The 18,488-nt window shown below is 40.9% G+C and overlaps 1 long non-coding RNA gene across 2 annotated transcripts in view; it reads left to right on the top strand.

The window, feature by feature from the left end:
* Positions 1-16,009, top strand: part of LOC138735970 (uncharacterized) — a 30,264-nt gene extending 14,255 nt beyond the window's left edge. For both annotated transcript variants that reach the window (XR_011340048.1, XR_011340053.1), the window contains 2 exons: positions 10,800-10,896; positions 15,795-16,009. This is a non-coding gene — a long non-coding RNA (uncharacterized lncRNA). The remainder of the gene's footprint in view (positions 1-10,799; positions 10,897-15,794) is intronic.
* The last annotated feature ends 2,479 nt before the right edge of the window (positions 16,010-18,488 follow it).

The raw sequence follows: 18,488 nt of genomic DNA, 5'->3' as shown, positions 1-18,488 counted from the left end.
AGAACTGAGAGCTTTGTACACCCAAATGTGGTCCGGACAATGAAATTCAGGGTGTACCCTGGAAACTTCCCCATCGCATTGGCGTTCCAGGACCACTTGATCACGGCACAGGGATGCTGCTCAGTGAACCTGACAAGGGGGTGGGGGGTGCAGGAGAAACATAGCAAGGGTTCAGGCTACTGGTCATGTCCAAGTTCTGAGCCCCAGTTATCCTGCGACTAGACTGCCAGTGTCACCTTCACAGCCTCATTCTTGCCTTCAGTAACCCACTCCCCCCACTCACTGTCTACAATGCAAAGTCCAGCGACTGTTCCAAATCCACCTGCAGTCTCTCTACCCTATGGGTATCCCCACCACCCCTTTTCAATTACCTAATGCTGGACTGCAAACCAATAGCGGCCAAAAGCAGGCACTACCGTGCAGTCAACAGGGCTTTTTAAATCAAGGCCGAGGTGAAACGACTCCTGCAGAGGGAGTTATAGAACCCAGCAACTGTCCTGGAGAGCCCAGGTCATAGTAGTAAAAGGGGGACAGCAAACTGAGGATGGTCATCGATAATAGCCAGACCATCAAGAGGCACACCCAGCTAGATGCCTTCCCACTGCCCCACATCTCTAACATGGTCTTTCCACCATTGACATGAAGTTGGTCTGCTACCTGATCCTCATCCATGCCTAGGATTAACCTTGTACTGCCCTTGAGGCAGATGGACGCATTAACTATTTCCGTCAGGTCCCGTTTTGGGTTATAAATGGAGTCTCTGTTTTCCAGCGGGAGATGGACCACATGGTAGACCAGCACAAACTAAAAATGACCTTCCCATGCCTGGACTATGTTGCTCTGTGGCCATGACCAGCAGGATCACAATACCAACCTGGAGAGATTTCTCCAAAAAGCAGAGGCATTGAATGTCAACTATAACAGGGAGAAATGTGTGTTCAACACAACCCGCCTCGACATCTTGGGTTGCATCGTGGAACATGGTGTCGTCAGTCCTGACCCAGAATGCATGCATCCTCTAATGGAATTGCCCCTCCCCCACACATTCAAGGCCCTCCACAGGTGCCTAGGCCTTTTGTCGTATTACTCTGTGGGTCCCCCGCTTCTCCAACAAGGTCTGCCCACTGGCCCAGGTCACCACCTTTCTCTTCCCCACAGAGGTGCAAGTGGCCTTCGCCCACATCAGACAAGACATCGCCAATGCCACAATGCATGCCGTGGATGAGAACACCCATTCCAGGTGGAGTGCGATGCCTCTGACACTGCCACTGCTGCCACTCTTAACCAAGGGGAAAGATGAGTGGCCTTTTTCTCCAGGTCCCTCCATGGTTCAGAGCTCAGGCACTCCGCCATTGAAAATGGCGCCACTACCAGGAGGTTCACCCTTCTCACTGACTAGCATGTGGTGGCATTCATGTTCAGCATCACCCAAAGAGGCAAGATCAAAAACGACAAGATCTTGTGCTGCAGAATCGAGCTGGCCACGTTCAGCTGTCATCCAGTATAGGCCGGGAAAGCTCAATGACACCCCCGATGCCCTGTCCCAGACCTGCGCCAGCATGCAATCCGACAAACTGCAGGCGCTGCATGACACCCTTTGCCACCTGGGTGGCCTGTATCACTTCATTAAGTCCCGGAACCTCCCCTTCACTGTCCAAGAAATCTGGACCATGATTGAGTCCTGCAGGGTTTGTGCAGAGTGCAAACCATGCTTCTTCCACCCACCACAGGCCCACATGGTGAAGGCCACGGCCCTTCGAGCGATTCAGTATCAACTTCAAGGGACCACTGCCTTCCGTGAATAAGAATGTCTATTTCCTCTTGGTTATAGACGAATACTCTCATTCCCCTTCACTATCCCTTGCTCTGACACCTCCACTGCCTCCGTTATGTTAGGTCTGCTTTGTTCATGAATGAGTGAGACAAACACCAGGCTGAGTCGAAATCAGGGTTCTTTGTTCTTTATTACCGGATTGTAACACTTGCGACCAACCATGTTAGTCGGAGAATGCATTCTGCCGTTATCAGCAAAATGGTGATTTTTTATACCCTTGGATACATGCTTAGAACATCATCATATCATTACTTGTCCAATGACTAAAACTGTTGCTATCCTTTCCCTGCTAGCTTCCTGCCTCTCAATCCATCAATGTCTCTCTTATCTTGTAAGTACAAGGATGCATTCACATCTTGTTACAGCCCTGTACATTCCCATCTCATGATGTTTTACCTAACAGTTATCAAGGCACTGGCGTAGAGATCTTCATGTTTGGATACCTGGCCTTCATCCCCAGCGACTGGGTGTCCAGTTTCATGAGTGAGGAGCTGTACCAGAACCTGGCAGTGTGAGGCATTGCGTCTAGTTGCATGACCAGCTACAACCTCCGGGGCAATGGGCAAGTTGAATGCAAAAATGGGGTTATCTGGAAGGCAGTCATCCTAGCCCTGAGGTCAAAAGGATGGTCCATCAACTATTGACAAGAGGCCCTCCCCGAGGAGCTTCATGCCATATGGTCACTCTTGTGCACTGCTACCAATCAGACCCCTCATTAAAGCCTTTCCTAGGAAATTAGCAATTGGTATCTCCCTGCCAGCATGACTGACGTCTCTAGGACCGGTGCTCCTCTGTAAGCATGTGAGGATCTACAAATCCAACCCCCTGGTCAAGCAGGTGCACCTCCTCCACACAAACCCAAACACCGCCTACATCAAGTACCCCAATGGAAAGGAGAACACCATCTCAATCAGGGACCTGGCACCAGCAAGGTCCGAGTCCCCCTACCCCGGCAATCCCTAGCCCATCCAGGAACCCCCCCCCGGGGGACAATGTCTACCTTGTGCCTCTCCATAGGCCCCTTCGCCTGAGGACCCACCCCACACCTGCACCCCCACTCCATCAGACACCACCCTGCTTACGCCACTGGCCACCCTGACCACCCCAGACCCATCTGACCTTGAAGCGGCCTCGCCCCCACTGACCATCGACCAGGAACTTGCCCTACAACAGTCCTAGCGACAAAGGTGACCACCGGACCGCTTGAACTTGTAAATACCCTAGAACACCCCCCCCACCAGGACACTTTTAAGAAGGGGGTGAATGTGGTGATACAACTACTACTATAGCTGCACTCCTACCAGACTACTGCTGGGGACAACCACTGTATCTGCAGGGAGGCAACCTGGGGGGCTGGCCCCACCTGCCCGCTGTCAATCACCAGCCCATATAAAGACAAGTCGACCCCTTCCTAAACCAATCAGACACGTGGAACCAGAGGCTACACAGACCTGGTATTCTGCTTTAAGCTGATTAAAGCCTGTGGTACAGTTTTCTTGAGTTTTGTGTTTGATTGCTCCATCACAGCGTATCTCAATAGGACAAAGCTTGTCATGGTAATTATGAATGATGGTGGTCAGGTGCATAATTCAAGAATATTTTCATCCTCGGCAGCTAAGGAGCTAGCAAGTGAACATCAATGACAGAGTTGAAGTTTTTGTGAAATGCTTCAGCGTTAATGTCGACCTTCTCGAAATACCACCTTTGGGGGAAAAAGTTCCCAGCCAATTGGACTTCATTTTTAAAAATTTTAATTTAACACACAATTTCATATCAAGAATAGCTGAGATCCTGGGATAAAACAAGGGTTTTTTGGAATCAGTCAATTCCTGGATTTTGATATCTAAAGCTTCAAAGATCTGTGCTCCGGGCTTTTCAGGTTTCAGAGTTAGTCACAACATGAGGACCAACCAGCAATGTGGAGAATTGTCTAGATATACTGTATCCACAAAAAGAAAGCCAAATCTAATCCAAAGAAATACAATCAGCAGAATATTGGAAAGTATCACTCACCATACCCATGTGATAGGACATATCAATAACTTGTTCACTGACGGATGCCACAGGACTATTACTTCTGACTTTCTTAAATCTATGATCTAGCTTTTCAAGACCAATTAGATAATTGTTTGTCCTGCTTAGCAAGATCTTATCAAAATAGTGAATAGAGAACGTAGGAGGTAATGGTGTTCTGACTGCACATTTGGGTAACAGAGCAATGTTATTACAATGTCAGGGACCCAGGGTCATATCCAGTGTTGCTTGTAAGGAGTTTGGACATTCTCCCCATTTGCATAGGTTTCCTCCAGACACTCCAGTTTCTTCCCACCCTCCAAAGGATTATGGGGGTTGTAGGTTAATTGGAATATTTGGATATCACAGGCTCATGGGTCAGAAGGGTCTTTTACTGTGCTGTATGCCAATATTTTAAATTAAAAAATAAATATAAAATATCTTTGCAAATTCCTGGATTTTGGTTGTAATGCTTCATCTGGAATATACATCTCCCATGCTAGGGGCTGTTTTCATGTCAAGTTTCGTGTTAGAATTTATATATATAAATTTCAACACTTGCAACCTCAGCCCATGCAATATTTGTTTGATTCTCTGTCGTCTATTAATAATGAAAATGAATTTACTGTCAAATATATTTTGAATACTTTATTTAGATCGCAAAATAAGCAACTATAATAATTCTAGAAAAATGTGTGAGAGAGAGAGAGAGAGAGAGCTATAAGATAAAAGGAATGTCTGAGATGCATTTAAATATTAATACCCACATGTTGCAAATATGGGGTCCATATTTTCCAAAATGTAGGATACCTTGTAGGAGCTAGAATGCACATCTGGTATGGTAAGAGTTAAAATATGTCTTTGTACTTGCTATCAGTGCCCATGTGCAGGAGGGGTGTGGTTAAAGAATTTGTTTTAGTTTGGTTATTTATCATTTAAAGAGGGGAGAGTGCCAGTTCCTAATATTTTTTTAGACTGTCTTCAAATGTTTATCTACATTATATTGCTATAGTTTGAAGATTATTTACCAAGGTCTTCAATTGTTAGAAATGTGTGTGTACAAAATAAAGTCTTCAGAAAACACAACAGAATCTTAGAATGATTGAAACGTGTCACAGACTGGACTCGCACTTTGCTCTCTAAGCGGCAAGAAGAAAATAGGAAAGTAGTCGCTACAATTTTGAAGACTACAAAAAAAATTATGCAGTAGATAGTCTGCAGTCAGTCAATGAGATTTGGAAATTGGATTTGGAAATTTCATCATATCTGATGTGCACCCTGAAGGACCATTATATGAATGGTTTTGACAGTCTGAATTTTGTTTAGCAGTTTGTCCTTGAAGACTGCTCTGTTGCGCTGATTGTGGAGCCACAGGTGCACGTGGATGGCAGCAGCCAGGTGGATGCAAGCCAAAAGGCTGAAGCCGGAGATGTTGATGTTTACTTTGAGGAGCATCTTGATGAGCTCAAGGTTGTGAAACTCAGATCTATTGGAGCAAAGAGGTTTAGCGACAGGTGGAGCCAAAGCTACTCTTGTTACAAGACAAAGAAGATAAAACCAAGAAGCTTGTGCCCACTCAAAGCAAACTCTCTACAGAATTACTGCAAAAGACATCAACAGAATCTAGGAATCAGCCATTTGGATGCTGTTCAAAAGGATGAACAACACAAAATGGAAACAGCATCTGAACTACAGGATGATATTCTACCAAAGCACAGTGCATCAAATATTGGAAGTATGAGAAGTAAATGAAGTTCAGGAGCAAGCTCAAAGGTTTCAAGTACTGCATTGGTGTGCAAGAAGGCTGAGGCTGGCGTGGCCGCTCTCGAGACAAGGTGCAGTGAACTGGGATTCACTGGTGGCGTGTTGTGTTGATGGTTGGCCCCACCTCTCGGATCTGCTCCCATCTGCTCATTGCTATATCCCTGGTTTCCTGCCTAAACCCAGAACCCTTCTGAAGACTACTGTGAGACTCTACCCTTAGTTATAAGCTAACAAAAGCGTTTGTTCTCCCTCCAGTGGTGAGAGCTTTTACTCATGCTACAAAAGGCAAGCAATGCTACAGGAAAAAACATGCCATGGAAGAACTGAGGGGAAAAGGGAGCAGCTGGAGATGGATGCAAATATTGCCGTTGTTAAGGCCAAATTGAAAATACAAGGAACCTCAAGGGTATCTAATGTTCGAAGTAAGTCATCCAAAGTGTACGATAGTAAGGAGCCATGTTTGGAGAGAGAACAACAGGAAAAGAGGCTATTTAATGTAGAAACAGTACCTTTGGCACTGCAAGTACAGGACATGCATGTGCGTAGACAAGACCTTATAGCATATGGGTTTAGTAGTCCACAGATACAGATTGGATCCACCGAGGACAGAGATATGACCCAATCTCATGTTACAAGGTATATGGCACTTCCTGATACATTGCCTGTGTCAAAAGGAGGAGAACAAGGCAATTTATTATCAGTCCTGCAAATCCAAAATGAGATTACTGCATTGTAATGCAGCAACATTGTCTATCTTTTATGCCTAAGAAGGAGATTCCAATCTTTGATGGAGACCCACTTCATGACATCCTTTGAACACAATATTGAAAGTAAGAATAGAAATGCCAGAGATCATCTTTATTATTTATAACAGTTTACATCAGGGCTGGTAAATGAACTGTTGGAAGCTACATACATACAAATCCAGAGGAAGGATTCACAAAAGCAAAGGTATTACTCCAAAAGCATTTTGGCAACAAGCATAGAATTGCGAAGGCTTATGTTGAGAAGGCTCTTTCATAGCCATCAATAAAACCAGAGGACACAAAGGTTTTGCAAGCATACACTCTCTTTTTAAGAGGCTGTTGTAATCCCATGGTAAATATGGTCATTTTGTGTGAACTTAGCATTCCTTCCAAAATGTTAAATATCTTGTGGAAATTGATTTTCCGGCTGAAGGATTTGTGGAGAACAAGGGTTTGTGATCTTGAAATAAGAAAAAAATCAAACTCCTACTTTTGAGGGTTTGTTACAATTCCCTGAATGACATGTAGAGATTGCAACTCAACTAGTACATGGAAATATCAAGAATGCTCCAAGGGTAAGCAAAAATGTGAAAGGGTACAAGACACAACCTCAATCAAGGATAAAGGAAAGTATCTTCACCACTACCATAATAGCTATAGAGAAGACAGAAAAAGAAAAGGATAAAGAGAAGAAAAGCTTGCAATCCATGAAGAAATGTTTGTTCTGTGAAAGCGTACAAGCTTTGGAAATGTGTATAGAGTTTGAAAAGAAGCCGCATAATGAGAAAATAGTTTTCCTAAAACTATTTGGTTGTCTGTGTAAAGGACACGTCAGCAAAAACTGCAAGAAACTACTCAATTGTGACATATGCGGTCTAAAACATCCCAAAATGCTACACATACTTCAAAAAAAAGGGAAAAGAAGGATATGAAAAAGGAACAAACAGAAGCAAAAGAAACAGAGGAAAACAATGCTATAGCCTCAGTACAAAGAAGTGGTCTTACTTGGGCTGACAAAGGTAACTGCAAGCTTTTGATAGTACCAGTGTGAGTCAAAGCCAAGGAAGGGAATGTAATCATGCATATTTTTGCACTTTTAGACACCGGTATCACTGCATTGTTTTGCTCAGAAAAGCTAATGAAATCGCTCAATTTACAGGGAAGAAAGTCAAAGATTCTACTAAGAACTATGTGTCAAGAGAAGGTTGTGGAAACCAACATTGTTTCTGGCCTAGAGATTGCTGGTATGAATAGCAATGATTATTGGGATCTTCCAAACATATACACTCAAGAGACTATAACTGTGCACAAAGGAAACATCCCACATCAAATGATATTGATCAGTGGAGGCATCGGAGAAATGTTTTTCTTACTGAAATAAAGTTGTTGATTGGCTCAAATTTATCAAAGGCTTTTGAACCATTAATGGTAATATGGAGTGATGGAAACGGGCCTTGCGCTTGGTTGGACAGTTATTCAATCTTTAAAAGGAATAAGCAATAATGATCAGGACCAATCAGCCACAAGTGCCAACAGAATATCAGTTATTAAACTTGATGAGCTGTGGGAACAGCAATCCAAGGCTGACTTTCCTGAATGTCTTAGAGACAAGCAAGAACCTTCAAAGGAAGATTAAGAATTCTTAGATTTAGTCTCAAAATCTACGAAGCTAGTCAATGGCCATTATTGCATTGAATTACCTTTAAAGAAAAGGAAAATATGCATCCCTGACAATAGAAGTGTTGCAGTGCAATGTATATTAAATCTAAAGAAAAGATTTGAGAAAGATTCTTTTCATTCAGACTATATTCAACTTCATGTCTGACATGATGTTTAAAGGTTATGCAGAGAAAGAAAAAGATAATGTATTGAAACATAACGATGGCATAAAATGGTATTTACCATATCATGGAGTTTTGCCTCCTCAAAAGAAGAAACTTCAAGTGGTATTTGACTGTGGAGCAACATTTCGTGGAAGTTCACTAAATTCTCAGCTCTTACAGGGACCAGACCTGACTAATACATTGATGGGGGTCTTGGCTAGATTTTGTAAAGAACCTTTTGCCATTGCTGCAGATATTAACGCCATGTTCCACCAGGTAAAAGTACCAAATTAAGACAGTGTTATGGTTCCTATGGTGGCCTGATGGAGATTATAGCCAGGACATGGTGGAATACAGAATGACAGTGCACTTGTTTGGAGCAACTTCATCTTCAAGTTGAGCAAACTTTGCTCTGAGGATAATATGGAACAGTTTTAGCCATCAAGCTGTGAATACCATCATGAACAATTTCGATGTGGATGATTGTCTCACTTCAGTAGCTTCAGAAGAAGATGTAATAGCTCTTTAGTGATTTATTTCAAGGGAGGCTTTCTACTTACCAAATGGATAAATAAGAGTTGTTAGGTGAAACTGAGAAAGCAGAAGTGAAGAATTTGGATTTGGACCATGACAACCTTCCTACGGAAAGAGTGTTAGGTGTGTTCAGTCTGACGTCTTCAAGTTCAAAATCACCTTGAATGACTGACCTCTCTCAAGAAGGGAATTTCTTTCTATAGTCAATTCGGTATATTATCCCTTAGGAATACTGGCACCAGCCGTCCTGATTTCCAAGAAGATCCTGCAAAATCTGTGCAGGAAAAGGATTGGTTAGGATGATAAGGTACCAGACTGAATGAATGTGTTGGATTCAAGATCTTTACAATCTGGAAGACTACAAAGTTAACAGACGTTTCAAACTGACTAATGTTGGAATGGTTGCATCAGTTCAACTGCATCATTTCATTGATGCGTGTGAGGATGGCTACAGAACTGTTAGTTACCTGTTACTACATAATATCCATGGACAAGCACATTGTGCATTTGTAATGGGGAAAGTATGAGTAGTGCCATTAAAACCAGTCACTATTCCTCGAATGGAATTGACTGTTGCTACTAATGGTGAGTAGAATGGATACAATGCGGAGAAAGGAGCTCCAAATGAAATTAACAAATTCCATATTTTGGACCGATAGCACATCGGACCTCAAATACATCAACAATAAGACTACAAGGTTTTGTAGCCAACGGAATTAATGCAATTGGTAAAGTTTCACATGCATGACAATGGAGGTATGTTCATACAGTTGACAACCCAGCAGACATGGCTTCCCAAGGTTTGAAAATCAAATGTTTTTTTGAAAAGGGAAGTTTGGGTGTCTGGATCAGTTTCTTTTTCGACCTCAGGAAGAGTAGCCTCAGAATCCTGACAAATTAGAAGAAATTTCATCACAGGACTCTGAAATCAAGACGGTAACAGTAAATACTGCTCAAATTATGTCTGAAGAGATGGATTTATTGACTCATGTAATCCATAACTTTTCATCCTGGACTCGTTTGAAAAGGGCAGTAGCATGGATGCTTAAACATAAAAGACTATCAAAGAGATTTGTCACCAAAGGAGACGAATAATCTTGAGACTCAGGAAAACAGAGGTCTCACAGTTGAAGAGAATGCTGAAATTGAAATAATCCACTTTTTCCAAAGAATTTTCTGATGAGATTTCGTTTGAAAAGGGGAATGAATATTAAAAGGACAAGCCATATTCGTAATCTTTATCCCATTCTGAATGATGGGGTATTAAGAGTTGGTAGACGATTTGGTAACTCAGCAATGCCAGAAGAGATTAAACATCCTATTATACTAGCTAAAAATTTTCCTATTTCTGAACTAATCCTTCAACATATTCATGGTGGACGCAATCATATGTTATTTGAACTACACCAAAAATATTGGATACCAGGTGCTATGTTAATCAGGAAAAATGTATCAAAATGCAAATTCTAATTGCTATAGCCAAACTGGTACTTGTTTAAAAAAAAACTAAATTAATAAACTTGATTGAATTAATAAGACAATAAATATATAAGATAGATAGTAATTCTAGTACAAAAAAAATGACTAGGCATAGTGCAGACCATCCATTAATGAAGGGAAGGTTCAAGAGTCTGATAGTTCTTGAAAAGAAAATGTTCTTGAATCTAGAGGTGTTAATGTTAAGGCTTCTGTATCTCTGCTCCAAGGTAACAGTAAGAAGTTGTACCAGGGAGATGAGGTCCTTTTTGATGTCGCCCCACATACATGTCTGCTCTGCATGGGAGATGTTTGCTCCCTTCTGCATTCCTAGGCACTTGAATTTCCAAACGCAGACTGTGATACGAACACTCATGCTTCAGAAGTAGCATAGGTTATTACAAGATCTTGAATCAACTGTAAAATGTCATTTGTGGCCTCTGTCTTGGTGAGCAATATCCATTGTGCTTAGTGCTTAAAATTAAAAATTTCATTTCACTTTTGAAAGTAAGCATTGTCTGTACATCTGTAATTTGGAGTTTTTTTTGAGAGGGAGATTCCTTCATAGCAATAATAATCAAGCATAGGTTTTGATTCATCCTGTTCCAGGGAATGGATGTTGTGGCAAGAAGACTTCTCAGATTACTGGAGGAAATTTGGTATATCAGAGCTGGAAATAATAAAAGTTATTGTAATCTTTCCAAAGGTCAGTCTGGAAAAAAGAAATTCTCACTTTATAAATCCTTTATATTTGATGTTGGCTGCTATTTATTTAGTTCTGGGTAGGTTGTTTGAGAGTAAACTCCAGAAAATGCTCCATTCAAGAGTGTCAAGAGACGTTGAGGTACGAGCACATAGATCCCTAAAACAAGCTGGAGAAGAAAGCATTTGACATGCTTAATTTCATCAGTCAGGGGAAAGAGTACAAGACTTGGGATATCATGTTACTACACCTTACCAAGACTGAAGTATTCTGTACAGTTCTGGTCACTTAGCTATAAGGATGTTGTTGTGTTCAGAAGAGGTTCAATGGGTTCAAAGAGAATCAAAGCTCAACATGAACAAACGGTGATTTTTATTTATACACAGGGGAATGCACAAAAAAAAGCACACATGGACAGACTAACATATACAGCACACAGGCACAATATACCAAGAAATGTGGGTTTAATTTCTTCAGCACCCACCATCCGCAGGCATGGTATACCACGTAACTAAATAAGCATCTGACCTCATGAACTTGATCTCCAGTGTTGCTGCTGCTTGGGATCCAGACGGACCCATTGCAGTCGGCTCTCTGGAGATACCCATGGCTCAAAGCCTGGAGTTCAAAAATAATCATAACTAAGGAACATATACACAGAAATAATACACAAATAACTACACATTGAGTGCGAATAAATCACATTCCAAATTGGGAATGTAAGGTTTAAACACCCAGTACCTCTTAATCCCCAACAGACACAGCACACTAATAAACAGTAAATTAATTAGAACTAACAAGTATATAAAATTAACCTGGATCCAGGCATTGCATTCAGCCTTCTGGCACTTTCAGTGATGGTCTCCATGCATCATCAAGAACAAAGAGAGAGAAACAGAGACTGCACATGCTCAGCTTTTTCAATGCAAGCCCCTTCCACATGACCTGCAAGGTCCAATCGTGTGTCAGCCTCACCTATGGGCAGATCTAACTATTGATTGGTACCTGAAGGACCAATAATATCAATTGTCATGGTCAATCATGCAATGGCCTCAAGGTGAGTAGATCTAACCCTTGATTGGCAGGTGAGATGACCTCTGACTAGGCTCAAGCCAGACAGACCACATTATGCTCCACAGTCCACACTCCCAACAGGTTCCAAGCAGAGGGGCCACATAACCCTCCACAACCCACACTACATTGTTATTAAGTTAGAAAGGGTACAGAAAAAAATCACAAGTTGCTGGAGCTCGAGGGCTTGAATTGTAAGGAAAGACTAGATAGGTTGGAGCTGTTTCCTTGGAGCATGGAGGCTGGTCTTGTAGAGGCATATAAAATCATAAGGGGAGTATACAAGTTGAATGATGAAGTTGTTTTCCTAGGGTAGTGGCATCTAAGAATAGAGACCACAGGTGAAAGGGGAAAGATCTAAAGGAGACCTGATGGATATGATTTTTAGACAGATGGTGAAATAGGGATAATGTTCAGAGCTATTATTAAAGACATTATTAAAAGGGCACTTTGACAAGTTCAAGGTAATGAAGCAAAGTCAACATTATATTGGAGGTCATTGAAGAACTAACAATGGTTTGGATAAAGATAAACCATTGGGTGTCCCATTCTTAGATTTCTAGAAGGCATTTGATAAAGAGTGATGATTGCAGAAAATAGAAGCTCATAGTGTTGGATGTAACTTATTGGTATGCATAGCTGATTGGCTGGCTAACAGGAAACACCAATTGGAAATAAATTAGTTTTTTCTGGTGAACAAGATGAGTGGTGGGATCAATTCTGGGCTTCTACTCATTACAATTTATGCAGACAACTTGGATGAAGGGATCACATGGATGGTTTCTATATTTGTTGATCATACAAATATTCTGGGATAAACAACTTGTGGAAAGGCTATAGGGAAACTTCAAAGAGATATTGCCAGGTTAAGTGAATGGGCACTGTTTTGGCAAATGGAGTATAATTTGGGGAAATATGATATTGTCCATATTGCAGGAAAGATAACTGAAATCTTTTATCTAAAAGGTGAGAGTTGTCTGGGTGTCCAAATAAATGGTTCACGGAAAACTCATATGTTAGATATGTTATTGTTTATTGACAGGGAAAATGAACTTAAAATAGTAAGTTTATGTTTTGAGAAGTTTTATACAGAGTCGTAGTCATACAGCATGAGATAGGTCTTTGGCACAACTCATTCATGCTGACTAATTTGATACTCTGGGCTAGTCCTATTTACCTATATTAATGGTTCCCAACCTTTTACTTTCCACTCACATACCACTTTAATTACTCCCTATGCCATAAGTGTTCTGTGATTAATAAGGGATTGCTTAAGGTGGTATGTGGGTGGAAAGAAAAAATTTGAAAACCACTGTTTTAATCATTCCAAATTGATTCATTATGTGCACAGTTTCATAACTCCAAAGGAAATGGGCCAATGACAATTTTTCTCAAGCAAAATATTTCAGTAACAATTGGGTCTAGAGCAGTGATTCTCAACCTTCCCTTCCTACTCACATACCACCTTAAGCAATCCCTTACTAATCACAGAACACTTATGGCATAGGGAATACTTAAAGTGGTATGTGAGTGGAACCACTGACCTATATACTTATAAGCCCTTCCTTTCTATATACAGTGGCTGTCCAAATATCTTTTGAATGTTATAATTGTACCCAATTCTCATTCTTAATCTGGCAACTCATTCCAGAAATGCACCACCATCTGAGTGAAAATTTGCCCATCAGCTCCATCTTAAATCTTTTCCCTTCACCTTAAACATGTTCCCTCTAGTTCTAGAATTGTTATCTATCCTACTCATGATTTTGGAAACATTATAAGGTTATGCCTCAGCTTCCTACACTCTGGGGTATAAAATCCCCTCTCCCAATAACTCAAGCCCTCCATCCCCAATAACATCCTGGTGAATCACCTCTCCATGCTTTCCAATTTATTGATATCCTTCCTATTGCTGGATGAACAGAATTGCACACAATGCTCCAAGTGTGGTCTCATCAACTCCTTCAACAGATGTCTCCCAACTTTTGTACGCAGTATCCCACCCATTAAAGACAAGAGAGCCAAATGCCCTTTTCACCACCCTGTCTACTAGAGTAATGACTTTCATGGAAATCTGCACCTGTACCTTGAGCTCTCTCTGTCCCACAATGTGCTTCAGGGCCCTGCTGTTCATGGTGTAAGCCCTACCTGGTATGACTTACCAAAGTGTAACCTTTCCCATGTGTCAGAGTGAATTCCATTTGCCACTACATGGTCCACCTTCCCAATTGATCTTGATCCTGTTGTTGACTTAAAAATCTTTCCTCCTTGTCCACTACCCAGCCATTCTCAACCCTTCTTTTTGTCCATGACCCCCTTTAGGACTTTGCTCCCAGTCACATTTTAGTTTATTCTGTACTTCTCTCCTACCGACTACATAAAAAAACATTTAAAAATATTTATTTTACTACACCACCAAATTTGGCATCATCCACAAATTTACTGGTCATTTCAACTACAGTGTCATCTAAGTCATTAAAATAGATAACAAACAGTGAATATTGTGGCACACCATTAGTCACATGCCTACATTTAAAAACAAATCACTCCATTGCTCCCCTCTGCCTCCTTCCACTCAGCCAATTTTGAATCCAATGGACCAGTTCACCTTGGACTGTCTACAATTTAACCTTCCAGAAAAAAAACTTGCCATGTGGGATCTTGTCAAAGGCTTTGCTAACATGTATATAGACAACATCCACCACCCTTACCTCCTCAATGCTCAGCCAGCTCTTCAAAACCTCTGTTAGATTACTGAGACACGATTTCTCATACATAAAGCCATGTTGAGTACATCTAATCAAAAGTAGCCAAATCAAATGCTGCTAATTCCTAGTTAGCCTTTAACTCTTTCGATATATCTTGCAATTTTCTTTTACCTTGCCTTCCAGATCCATCTTTTGTCTTCTTCCTGCCGTCATCATTTCCTCTCTCAAGCATATATCAACATCCCTCAAAATCACCGAGGATTTTGTTTGATTCAGACTGCTTAAATCTGATTATGCTTCCTCCTTTTACCTCAATGTCCCTCGTCACCCAGATTTCCCTAAACTTCCTATCCACCTGAACTCTTGCTAACTCACTTTTAAAAGCCTCCCACTTTCATTCTATCCCTTACCTACAAACATTCTCTCCCAATCAATTTCTGCAAGTTTCTGCCTAATGTCTCCAAAATTAGGACTTCTGTTTATTGCACTACCATCACAATGTCTGCAGACTTTCCTGTTTAACAGGATAGATAACTTGATAAGCATGGAAGTGAAAGATAGACAGGAATGGTGGAGTTGAGATTAAAATCTGATCATCCTTGAGCTGATTGGTTTGAGGGATCATGTAGTTTACTCCTGCTTAATCTTGTAGTTTATTCCACCATTGGAATGATCTTGAATTCAAGGTCATCATTACATTTTTCTTGTTAATTGGTCAATGTACCTGCATGTTAACTTTCTTTATTTTACACGCAAGCATTTCCAAAGCCTTTGATTGTCACCATTTATCAATTATTCACCATTTAAAGTTTGTTCCGGCTTTCCTATTTCACATTATCAATGTGGATAACCAAACATTTTTGCATTATAATAACTATCGATTTTACAATCGATTCTTCAGAGATAAAAGCACATTGAAATTAGGCATTAGTGGGTTCTACTTTGGACTCTGTAGACTTTAACTCCAGCTGATAATGTGATGACCAGTGACAGACATCATTTGATGATTAGTGAATTGGTTTTGAAGTCATTGTCATTGCATTCAGTTAAATTCTTTATCGAGAAACCAGGCAGAAAGGAATTATTTCATTGCCATCTTCTCTGCTTTTCCTTTTTCTCCAGCCATCATCTCCCAAAGCAGTACCAACAACAAAAGCATACTTGGGGGCGATCTCTATACCTTCAGGAAGACCACCTAAGGGGCTGACTCCACCTAGCCTGCTGTCAATCAGCCAACCTGAATATAAATCTGAGCCGGCCCCTCCTGAACCAGTCACACGGGGAGCCACCAAGGCATGAACTGGTGTTCAGAATTTTACTGGAATAAAGCCTGTTGTACAGTCTTTTCTGAGTTTGTGCTTGTTTGCTGCTACCTCAGTGCACCACAGAATGATAATTTATGGTCATATACATACAAGCACAATGCGCAGTTGCAATGAAAGTCTCGCTGCAGACTTCCAGTTACATACACTGGAATAAATTAAGTATCATTAAGATACCAGAAAGAGAAAGAATAAATAAAATTGGAAGAGAAAAATATAATAGTCATGCAAAAATGTGCTCTATTAATAGTACAGAGTGATCTTTGATGTTGTGATAGTGTTAGGTTTAGTTGATGTGGGAAGAATCAAGATCCTTTCAAAAATAACCTAGATGTGCTGGACTAGGCATTTGCACCTCCTGGCTGAAGGTGGCAGTGAAAAGAGATCATGGCTAAGGTGATGGGGGGCCTTTACCATATAGGCTTCCTTCTTAAGTTAGTACCTCACATATATGTCTTTGATGGATGGGAGAGTGATTCCCTTGATGGTTTTGGATGTCTCTGCTATTTTCTCCAGTCTTCTGCCTTCTGCGCATTTGAATTTCCAAACCAGACTGTGCTGCAAACAGTCAGTATACTTCACTTCCTGTGCTGTCTTTAAAGAGTTTGCATATACTTTTAGTGACCTCCTTGTGTTTTCTCCAGGTGCTCTGCTTTCTTCCCACCATCCAGCTTAATTGGGTCTAATTGTATGATCTGGGTTTCATCAGTCGGAAAGGCCTTCTATTTTGCTGTGTCAATTCAATTAAAACTGTAAAAAAATTAGCAAAACAGGGCTCTCCTGCATTAGATTCTAATGTCACTGTCCATTATCTGAATGTTGCACACACATTTTTTCATAGTTCCTCGCAAAATAGAAGAGATTTTCAAGTCAACTGTCCGAGCATTCCCATCAAAGCCAGTTTCTCATTTATTACCTCATAGATTGCTCTCTAATTCTTCTGTTGCCTCCCTTGAACCTGAAACAATTTTTATAGTAGCCAAGTAACTTATCAGAAGGTATTTTGGCTGAGGAGGAACTGAAAACTGGGGGGAAATCCATATGGGCACAGAGAGAAATTTCACACACTCAGTTCCTGAGGTCAGGATTAAACCCAGATTGCTGGAGCATTGAGGTAGCAGAATTAATATTTACTCTCATTAGCAGAGAGTCATTGTCGGCCATTATCTATCCTTTGGTTTGCATAACAGACTCCCAAGAAATAAAGGATCATAACCATTGTCAGGATACTGTCCAATGCAGGCTGTACTACCCAAGGTCGCAAGCAGTTAGATTCTGATGCAACATAAATCCTCTTAGTTTCAATAGAGAGATTAACTAGTGATAACTATACCTGGAGTCAATGTCACTCTATATCATAGGGAATATTTGCAGTCGTCAACAAAGTCATGTGTTCTCTCTTCTTTTGGTCTGTGGAAAGAAAATGTGAAAAGTACTTATTTTCTCATCTCCGTTATAGTACATCCTCCTCCTCCAATATTCCATTTCCCACCACATGCAAACTGCCTGATACTACAAAAATCTCCAGTCCTGAGTCCTGGCAGTGTATTCCTTGCTGAGTTTTGAGGCACTCCTAGTTTTCAATGCAGGCAGCTTATATATAATGATTGTTAATGGCTCCTGTTTGTTCCTTGATAAATTTCAGGTTGTTGAAATGTTCTTTGAAAATCTTCAATAGAAATTACCACCAGCTGAGAGTTTTTCTCCCCTTCTACTCTCAGCTTCACCAGTTTCCTCTTTGATGCTTGCTGATTCTTCCACATTCCAAGAGAGTACCAACCAAAGTACAGTAAAACCCCCGGTATCCAGCACCTATGGGGATTGGTAGATAAGTGAGTTTTCCAGTTGCTTGACACTGCATGATGAATTAATGGTGAGGCATGCCAATTTTAAACTTCCATATTTTTTACCCATTTATTTTCTGTGATTTTTTTTGCTGGTTTACTTGAGGTTGCCAAGGACAGGGATTTTACAGTTCTTGGCAGACAGTAACTAATTTGTACAGATGCTTTAAGTCCACAAAGCCCTCAAAGCCTCCCACACCAATTTTACAATTTGAAATGAATATGGAAATCATCTAATAGAAGCACTGTCATGGCCAGTAGAAATCAACCAGAGGTCAAAATGGCAAAAATTTTATTTTAAAAATTATTTTAATATGGGCCTTTGTTATTGCTGAATACACATTCAGCTATATGAAACTGTTATCTCCTACGTGTACTCATGGCCATTTGCCACAGAGCAGAATATTGAAAATGAGCATTTATGATCCCATCTTCTCTCCAGTAATATTTCTAAGTTTGGTTGTCATGCACAAGTCACTCAAACATGATCAGACACTATTGGTGAATGTAAGCTCATGCTACAGCATTTCTTTTCTTTGGCTTGGCTTCGCGGACGAAGATTTATGGAGGGGGTAAAAAGTCCACGTCAGCTGCAGGCTCGTTTGTGGCTGACAAGTCCGATGCGGGACAGGCAGACACGATTGCAGCGG

This window comes from Narcine bancroftii, chromosome 1 (assembly GCF_036971445.1).
Source record: "Narcine bancroftii isolate sNarBan1 chromosome 1, sNarBan1.hap1, whole genome shotgun sequence".
Lineage (NCBI taxonomy): Eukaryota > Metazoa > Chordata > Chondrichthyes > Torpediniformes > Narcinidae > Narcine > Narcine bancroftii.
The sequence above is the reverse complement of the archived record's forward strand: the minus strand, read 5'-3'. Positions and strand labels throughout refer to the sequence as shown.